General features: G+C 46.0%; 1 protein-coding gene across 7 annotated transcripts in view; it reads right to left on the reverse strand.

The window, feature by feature from the left end:
- Positions 1-1,849, reverse strand: part of ASCC2 (activating signal cointegrator 1 complex subunit 2) — a 39,334-nt gene extending 37,485 nt beyond the window's left edge. For all 7 annotated transcript variants that reach the window (XM_040619723.1, XM_040619722.1, XM_040619721.1 and 4 more), the window contains exon 1: positions 1,715-1,849. The gene's annotated coding sequence lies outside the window, so the exon portion shown is untranslated. The remainder of the gene's footprint in view (positions 1-1,714) is intronic.
- Positions 1,850-9,720: the final 7,871 nt, after the last annotated feature.

A 9,720-nucleotide genomic window follows, 5' to 3' on the forward strand; every position in this document is an offset into this window, starting at 1 on the left:
GCTCCACCTTTTCCTACCCCTGCTTGAGACCTGGAGACAGTTCCTTAAACTCTCTAAGCCTTGATTTCCTCATCTGTAAAACTGAGATGTGAGAAGTAATTAATGCTAAGTGTTCAACACAGTCGTTGGCACATAATAAGCACTCAATAAAGTTTACTTGTCCCAACCATAGGCAGAACACTTTGGACTTCCTCCTTTACTCAGCAAAGGCTGACTGAATACATCCCAGGTCCTGGGCATGTAAAATGACTGATTTGGTGTGATCAGAGCTGTAACAGGAAATTTCCAAAACAAGCACAACAGAGAAAGGGAGGTCTCTGAGAAGGTGACCCATAACCTGGTTGTTGAAGGACAGGAGAAAAAGATGGGGAGGAAGGGCATTCCAAGCAAAGAGCAAGTGTGAACACAGGCTCAGAACCAGTGGCTTTGAAGCAAGAGGGAGATATTTGGTATGGCTGAAAACACAAGGTCAGGTAGGGGATGATGGAAGTTGAGAAGAGGAGATTGGATGGGAAAGATGAAGACATTTTAAGAAGAGCCTCCCACGTGATGCTAAAGATTTTGGCCTTTCACCTAAAGGCAGTGCGGAGTCATTTAAGTAGAGAAGAGATATAATCAGAAAGAAAAGACAATAACCCAGTGGCAGAGAGACTGCCTATAAACCACTGGGGAGCAAAGACCATGTTAATAATTTCACTCAGCCGTTCAAAAAGTTTTTGAGCCCCTGCTATGTGCCAGGCACTGAAGCCTGGAGAATACCAAGGTGGGCAAAAAACAGATTTGGTCCTGCCCTTCACAGAGCTTACAGTCTTTATGGGAAAGACAGATGTGAATCAAACAGCCATACAGACTAATAAAATACCATGATGTATGCTATGTAGATCGGGCCCATGGGGCTGTGACAGCATTTAATAGAGAGAACAGACTTGAGGAAGGGAGCATGTCAAGGAAGATCTGAGTTTTCATCTAAAGTATGGGTAGAAATTAATTAGGCAAAGATGAGCCTCTAAGTTCCAAAAGGAAAAGGACATTGATTATGATGACATCTGTGCCCACCGCTGCATCCTTCATGCCAAGCAGGGCAGCAGAAACCAAAACTTAGAAAAGGGCTTTCTTTAGAAGGTGAGCTTGGGGCAAGCGCCAATTATAGTAAGGCCTGGGAGCGTTCCCAGGGCCACTGCTGCCTCAGTTTCTCTGTCATCACCCTTCTGGTTTCAATTCCATATTACTTTCCTCAAAGGCCTTCCCAGACTGCCCAATCTAAAGTATTCACTTCGCAGTTATTGTCATATCTTTAATTATCTTGTGCCTTTATTTGTCGTTGACTGTCTATCTCCTCCCACTGGACTGTATGCTCCACGAGGGAGGGTGCCTTATCTGTCTTGCTGTTTGTATCCCCAGTGCTTAGATCTGTGCCTGACATAGGAGGCGATGGACATATATTTGTTGAACGAATGAATGAACTCCAAAGAAACTAAAATCCGGAGTGAGGGTAGGAGGATTGTGACTCGTCCAAGGTGACTCTGGGGCTGAGCCTCGAACCCGAGACTCCCGGCTCTAGCGGCCTGCCCTCAGGGGCGACTCACGGCCCCTCCTGCAGCGTCAGTCTCGGCCCCGCCACGGAGGCGGGGAGGCCCGCGGCCGCCTGAGGCTTGGCCGCGGCTCGTCCCAGGCCCGCTGCCCCCTATTCGGCAGGGCCCAGCCACGCACTCACCTCGGCGGCTCCACTACCGGCGCTGTGCCGCCGCCACCGCCACCGCCGCCGCCACCGCCGCCGCCGCTGTCGCGGTCCACGGTGACAGCTCCCAGTGCGCCGGCACTTCCGGGGTCAAACGGCGATTCCGCAGGCGCAGACAGGAAGCCTCTGCCCCGCCCCGCCCCCGGTGCTAACTGCCGCCGGGAAGCCGGGCCCTGGCCACGCCCCCAGTCTTAAGACTCCGCCCCCACGAGAAATAAGGCGGCCTGTAACCAGGCCCCCCCCCCCCTCCTATCTTCCAGGAGGTTCCACCTCTTGGAAAATCCAAGTATCGTACCTGGATACGGGATCTCAGGCTTCCATCTCCTTCCTAACCTTCTCAGTCATCGTTTCACACATTTAATAAAACTCCTGCTAAGAGTAGTTTTAACAAGTCAGAAGCAGGAACATGATGTTGAGCAGAAGAAAGCAAAGTAGCACAGACTATAATTTTGTTTGTAGAAAGTTCTAGAACAGGCAAAACTAGTGAGTGCTGATGGGGTTAGAATGGTGGTTACCTCTGGGGCTGGTGACTGGAAGGGGCCACAGGTGACACTGGGACATCCCATGTCTTCATCTTTGGGTAGCTACATAGATGTGTTAAATTTGGAAAAGTCGTCAAATTGAACACCTGTGAGCTGTGCACATTTCTGTGTGTATGCAATACAAAAGGGTTTTGTTTTGTGTTTTGTTTTAAATCGAGAAGGCTGTGTTATAGCTATCTTTTTTTATTTAAGATTTTGTTCATTTGAAAGAAAGAGAGAGAGCACAAGCAAGAAGAGCAGCAGGCAGAGGGAGAAGCAGGCTCCTGGCTCAGCAGGGAGCCAGATGTGGAGCTCCATCCCAGGACCCTGGGATCATGACCTGAGCTGACACCCAACTGACTGAGCCACCCAGGCTCCCCATGTGGTATAGCTATCTTAAAAGCAAAATGCAAATTTTCCACAGAATGTCTTAGGTGGTATAGGGTTGGTATTCCCAAAACCAGCTGTGCATCAGAATCGTCAAAGAAAGCTAGTTAAAAATACACAACCCTGGCTTCATCTCAGTGGCTAGCACATAGTAAGGACGAAAAACCCACCACTGCCAGGGCACCGGGGTGGCTCAGTTGGTTAAGCATCTGCCTTCTGCTCGGGTCATAGTCTCAGGGCCCTGGGATTGGGCCCATGTTGGGCACACTGCTCATTGGAGAGTCTGCTTCTCCCTCTCCTCGGCCCCTCACCCACTCATGCATGTGTGTGTGTGTGTGTGTGTGTGTGTGTGTATGTGTTGCGTGTGATGCTCTCTCTCTCTCAAATAAATAAACACAATCTTAAGAAAACAAAAAGGGGGGTGCCTGGGTGGCTCAGTCAGTTAAGCATCTGCCTTCAGCTCAGGTCATGATCCTGGAGTCCTGGGATCAAGCCCCACACTGGGCTCTTTGCTCAGCGGGGAGCCTGCTTCTCCTTCTCACTCTGCCTGCCACTCCCCCTGCTTGTGCTCTCTCTATCAACTAAATAAATAAAATTAAAAAAAAAAAAAGAATTACAAGGGATGCCTGGCTGGCTCAGTTGGTAGAGCATATGACTCTTGATCTCGGGGTCATAAGTTTGAGGCCCATGTTGGGTGTAGAGATTATTTAAAAATAAAATCTTAAAAAAAAAAAAGAACTGAAAGAGAGATAAACTATTACTATTACATTTTATAGAGAGGTTTAGAGACCAAACCAGGGTCACAAAGCTTGTAAGTTGATGGACTGGGGATTTGAACCCAGCTTTGTCTAGCTCCAGAGTTTGCTCTCATAACCGCTCTACAAGGGCTTGCCCAAGTTCCATGAAACAAGTTTGGGGGTCTCAAGTCCAGGAATAATTCTGGGGCTAAATGCTGCAAACTGTGTCAAAACAGTGGGTACTTGCCTTAATTGCCGTCATTTTTCAGGCAAAGCTGGTCATCTACTGATATGGAAGTGTCACCAGCCTGACCCAGGAACTCAGGAAATTTCTAGTAGAAGTTTCTGCTTCACTGTCAGTCTTACCTTTTAGGAACTAAACTCTTAGCAGCTTCTGCCTGTCTACCTTACTTTTTCGAAACAAATTAACAAACTACCAGAATTTTGAAAAAGAAACATTTGAGGAGGATGCCTGCACAGATGAATCAGAAAGTGCCAGAAGTGACCAACAGTTACCTCAGCCTCATTGCAATGTTGAAATCCCCTTTTGAATATTCATCCCAAGCTCTAATCAAAGGACCCTGCTTTCCCTTGTTTGGAGAGTCATGGCTTTGGAAATTATTTCCCATAATCTCCTTATTTGTACAAATAAGATGATGTGTATGGCAGTTCCATCTAATGTAGTCTCTGTCTTATAACTCACCAAGGAGCATACCCACTTTGGTCTGGTAACAGAAGGGGCAGAAAAGGTGCCAGGAACTCCATGTTTTTTCCCTCTGGCACCACACACATTGAGCACACAGGAAACATAATCTGTATCCTGGTGATTGGTTGGAAGGAAATCATGAGTAGCAGCCTTTGGCACAAAGAAAACTTAAGATTTCTGGCAAAGGGGCGCCTGGGTGGCACAGCGGTTAAGCGTCTGCCTTCGGCTCAGGGCGTGATCCCGGCGTTATGGGATCGAGCCCCACATCAGGCTCCTCCGCTGGGAGCCTGCTTCTTCCTCTCCCACTCCCCCTGCTTGTGTTCCCTCTCTCGCTGGCTGTCTCTCTCTCTGTCGAATAAAAAAATAAAATCTTAAAAAAAAAAAAAAGATTTCTGGCAAAAATGTATGGATGGGTTTCATCTTTCCTTATGTGTATTAATATCATCAGTGTCTTGGAGCTCAATAACAGAACTGTAAAAAGACAAATCAACTAATAAGACAACTAACTTTTCCAAATGTGTCTCAGTTTCCTCAACTATTAAAAGGGGTCCTTAATACCGACTTCATGACCATCAGAAGGTTTAATGAGATAATATAGACAATGCTGGGCACATGGTAGGTGCTCAAGAAATTTATTGGGGAAGGAGGGAGGGAGGAAGGGAGGGAGGGAGGGAGGAAGGAAGGAAGGAAGGAAGGAAGGAAGGAAGGAAGGAAGGAAAGAAGAAAAGAGACTCCTTATCAATTGGAGTATTAACACTTATACTTCTTTTATCTCTGTTTTCTCTTCTTTGCCAGAAGAAATTAATAAGGAATACGAATTTCCAAAAGAGACATCTTTGTCTAAGCTAACATATGTCCAACTGAAATTAAATTAAAAAGCCATTTTAACAGAAGAAGCCTTAAGCCATACATTAGTCACACAATGTGGAGGAATTTGGGGGCTTCAATACTTTAGATTAAAAGGAAAACAATAAATAGCTTACTTTAAGAGCAAGTGTTTGGGTTGGCAATGAAGGTATCTGTGGTGCCTGTAACCAATCAAGTCTAGGGATAACTTGGGAGAAAAACTGTCAGTAGTTGGAGCTGGAAAATCCGCATAGGAATATCCGGGCCTGAATCCCCCTGGCCCAGATGCTTGGAGTCACCTAAAATGAATTAGTATCATCTTAGTGCTTCACTCTTCCAGCAAGTATATGTCCATGGAGAACCCATTGTTGGGTTAGCAATTGTGTGGCCCACCCAATGGTCATTCCCCTCTTCACCTTCCCACTAGCAGCAACTTGATTACTCCTCAGGGAATCATTTCTTCCACTTCAGTCCATATGGAGTAGGACTGATTCCTTACCCAGAGTTGAGGGATAAGCAATTGTGTTAGTCATGTCCTGCTGTTCAACAAATCACCCCAAAACTCAGTGACTTAAGACAATAATAATCATGGGACGCCTGGCTGGCTCAGTCAGAAGAGCACACGACTTTTGGTCTCAGGGTCGTGAGTTTGAGCCCCACGTTGGGTATGGAGATTACTTTAAAAAAAAAAAGAAATTAAGAAAACACTTCTATTTACAGTAGCATCAAAAAGAATAAAATACTGGGGCACCTAGGTGGCTCAGTTGGTTAAGCATCCAACTCTTTTTTTTGGCTCAGGTCATGATCTCAAGGTTGTGAGATCCAGCCCTGCATCAGGCTCACGCTGGGCATGGAGGCTGCTTAAGATTCTCTCTCTCCTTGGGGCGCCTGGGTGGTGCAGTCAGTTAAGTGTCCGACTCTTGATTTCAGCCCAGGTCATGATCTCAGGGTTCTGGGATCAAGCCCAGCATCAGGCTCCACGCTCAGTGGGGCCTGTACTTGAGATTCTCTCTCTCCCTCTTCCTCTGCCCCTCTCCCTGTTTGGATGCACTCTCTCACTCTCTCTCTCAAATAAATAAATAAATAAATAAATAAATAAATAAATAAATAAAATCTTTAAAAAAAAAGAAGCAGCAACACCTCTAGGACCTAGCCTGGAAAGTCACATGGCATCACTTCTGCTGTATTTCTGTTGTTCACATAGCCTTGGATTAGTGTAGGAGGGGACCATATAAGGGCAGGGATATCTGAAGGCAAGGTCAGTGGGGGCCATTTCAGAAGCTGGCCACCAAATCCATCTCAGGTGAACCTGGCCAATTGGCATTTTCCAAACCCACAGCCATAGTGATTGGCTGAAGAATGGTTGGGTCAAGAGTGGATACATGATACCTAATTCGGGATCTTTGTTGGAGTTAAAGTGATAGAAAACTCTCTGATGAGATTGATAGCAGTAAGAAAGAACTAAGCCTAGAGCAGCCAGAGGCCACTACCTGCAGCTTAAGAATGAAGCCACTACAAAGGAAGCAGAGCTGGGGGGGGAAATGGCAAGCGGGGGGAGGGGATGATGAAAGAGCCTGATGATATCATTTGATCCCTGGATCCAGGTGCACCTGAATCCAGTTCCCCAGACTTTTCTCATTCCTGTTTTCCCTAAGCCATTTTGAGTTGGGCTTCTGTTCTATACACCTTCTAGATGCAGAGTGCTTATGTCTAGTTTCATTAGCTTTTGCTGAAGATTACGACTGGCACCCACTGGGACAAGAAGGATGAGGTTGCTTGTTAACTGTTCAAGCTTAGGAGTTGCTGGCGTTACAAGTCACAGCAGAGTGATGAGAAGTCAGCTTGCGGATTGACCCTGTACACTTCGGGTAGGCACCGACTGGTATTCTTTAACTAGACCAAGCGTGTTCAGAAGTAAAGTGAGCTAAGAAGTGGGAAATTGGTGGTGAAGCCTGAAGACCTGGTTTGTGCCACCTACTCACCGGGCAACTTTGGACAAGTTGCTTAGCATTTCTGACCCCTCATTTCCTTATCTACATAACGGAAATAGTAATACTTGTTCAACCTACTATGTGCACTCAGCAAACATTTATTGAGGACCTATGATGTGCCAGGTACTGTCGACAAAGCTACAAAAAACTCAGTTCTAGCTTTCAAGGTTTTCACAGTCTCGCCAGAAGTATGAATAAGACAGGGAGCCCCTGGCTGGCTCAGTCAGTAGAGCATGTGACTCCTGATCCTGGGGTTGTGAGTTTGAGCCCCACGCTGGCTGTAGAGATTACTTGAAAATAAAATCTAAAAAAAAGAAAAAGAAGTATGAATAAAACATGAAATGCAACGTGGTTCGAGGTAGATATACACAGTGTGAGATATATACATGGTTATTTTGAGGTCATAAGGGAGAAAGCAGCTTAGACGGTGGGATCTGAGTGGACTTTCTGAAGAGGATGCTATTTAATCTGAATTTTCAAGGAGTGTGGGAATTTACCAATTGGAAGAGAATAACAGGCAAAGAGCACAGCCTGGGAAAGGACCTAGAGGTGTAAAAAAGAATGGGCGGTTCAAGAAATTGCAAGCAGACCTGTGTAGCTTGACTCTCAGGGTCTGAGGGTATCCTAAGGAAAGACCAGATTATAAAGGGCTCTGTGGACCAAGAGGAGTTTGGACTTCCTCTTGTCGATCGTGGGGAAGACCCTGAGAGGTCTGAATAGAACTGAGTAATTTCACAAATGTATTTTAGAAAGGCAACTCCAGTAGCCTTGAAAGTGCAGAGAATGAATGGTAACAAGAATGGTCTGCATTGCAGTTATCCGTTGCTACAAAACACAGGACCCCAAAACTTAGTGGCTTACAATGATACATTACTTCTTGTGATTTTGTGCATTGACTAGGCTCAGTTCTTCTGCTTCATGTGCTGTCAGCTAAAGTTATCACTTGCTTACATTCAACTGGGTGTTCCGTGGAGGGCGGAACATGCAAGATAGTTTCACTCATATGTCTGCTGGGGTGGCTGCAACAGCTGGTGGTCGTCTAGTCCAGTGGTTTTCAAGCAAGGGGTGATTTCTCCCACAGGGGATGCATGGAAATGTCTAGAGACACTTTGATTGTCAAAACCAAACGAGTGGGTAGAGGCCAAAAGTGCTGCTAAAAAATCCAACAATGCATCAGCTAGCCCACCACCACAAAGAACTATCTGGCCCAAAGTGTCAGTAGTACCAAGGTTGAGAAACCTTAGTCTTAGCCCAAGCTTCTTTACATGGTGGCTAGGCCTCTAGATGGTAACAGTGGGAGTTGCCAGATCTTTGGAGGCCTGGGTTCTGGAACGCATGCATTCTTTCCTTCACATTCTACTGGTCATAGCAAGCTACAAGGCCAGCTCTGATTCAAGGAGATTGGAACTAGCCCTGCTCCCCCATCCATGGGCAACCACTAATCTCCTTTCTGTCTCTATAGATTTTGGGTGACCATTTTTACAGGCAATCTACCCACAGCCAGGGAGACTACACAATGAGAGAGATTCATGTGGGAGATGATAGTGGTTTGAGTGCGGGCAGTAGCAGTTTCCCCAGGAGAAAATGAAACAATGGCAGTGAAATCTCCTTGCAAAGTGTTACATAAAAATACTAATTTCATAATCCAGGCTGTCCCCAGCCAGGAACTGCTATCCCTAGCAGCTTTCCGTTAAACTGGGCTTTCTCTCAACAGGCCTCTCTGCTCTGTGCCTGTCCAATCCCCCTGCCCTCTGTTGAGTTCATCAAAGCTTCTGCTGACTCGAGAAGAATCTAGAGTGATCACTGCAGTGAAAGTCTCAAATCATCCCCCAGGGCCCCTAATAACAAAACATCTGCTTGTCATTCTCCCCTACCCCTCTGGGTTTTAGTGAGAAAACAGTGTTAAATGATGATAATGATAAACAACTTAGAAACTAAGGCTCCTGGCTTCCAAGAAGGGAGGCCTAATTTGAAGGCAGCTAATTATCCACTCATTATAATTTACAAATAGTGGTCGTCTTGCCTTCTGTCACTGGTCTGTGAACAATAGTCAAAAAGATGGGGAAAAAATGTCTGAGTTAACACGTTTTAGAAAGAAGAGGTTAGAGAATCCCCAAGTCAAAGAAAGAATCTTATCAAACATGTAGTCTAAATCTCTTATTTTGTGGATAAGGAAACTGAGGCCCAAAGAGGGGAGTGGGACTTGCCTAGAGTTGCCCTGTAACCGGTGGGTGGCAGAATGGGCACTGGAACCAAAATTTCTGTGCAGGCTCCAGCCTAAAACTCCACCCAAGGAGATGAAAGGGTAGCTCTGTCTGCCCCATGCAGCCTGGAGACTCTGCACTCAGACCACCCATCAAAGTGGCAATTGGCACGTCCGGGCTTCTCCATAATCATCGGTGTGGGACGATGGAACCACAGAACCAGGAGGTGGAAATAATTCCTCAAAGGCTGGGACATGGTTTAAATTGCAGAGGGGGCCAGGGCAGGGAGATCTGTGCTACTTTAAGATTAAACAATTTTTATTTGGTAGCATGTTGTGCTTTTTGTATAGGACCTGAGAGGAAGGGGTTTCAGCTACTTGGAGATGGGAAAGTTTGGTACTTAATGTTTTAAACCATTGAACCTGGGGTTTACATGCAATGGAATATTGCCAGCTCTTTAGCTTTCCTAGGGAGAGCATGAAAACGAAGTTACTAGAAGATATATGCCTTGATCATCGCAAAAAGAGGGAAACCTGAGCCTTCTCATGTTTCCGAGCTGCACAGACCCCAGAGGACTCCAGAATGCAGCC

The sequence above is a fragment of the Ursus maritimus genome, unplaced genomic scaffold (genome assembly GCF_017311325.1).
Source record: "Ursus maritimus isolate PB19 unplaced genomic scaffold, ASM1731132v1 scaffold_33, whole genome shotgun sequence".
NCBI classification, from domain to species: Eukaryota; Metazoa; Chordata; class Mammalia; order Carnivora; family Ursidae; genus Ursus; species Ursus maritimus.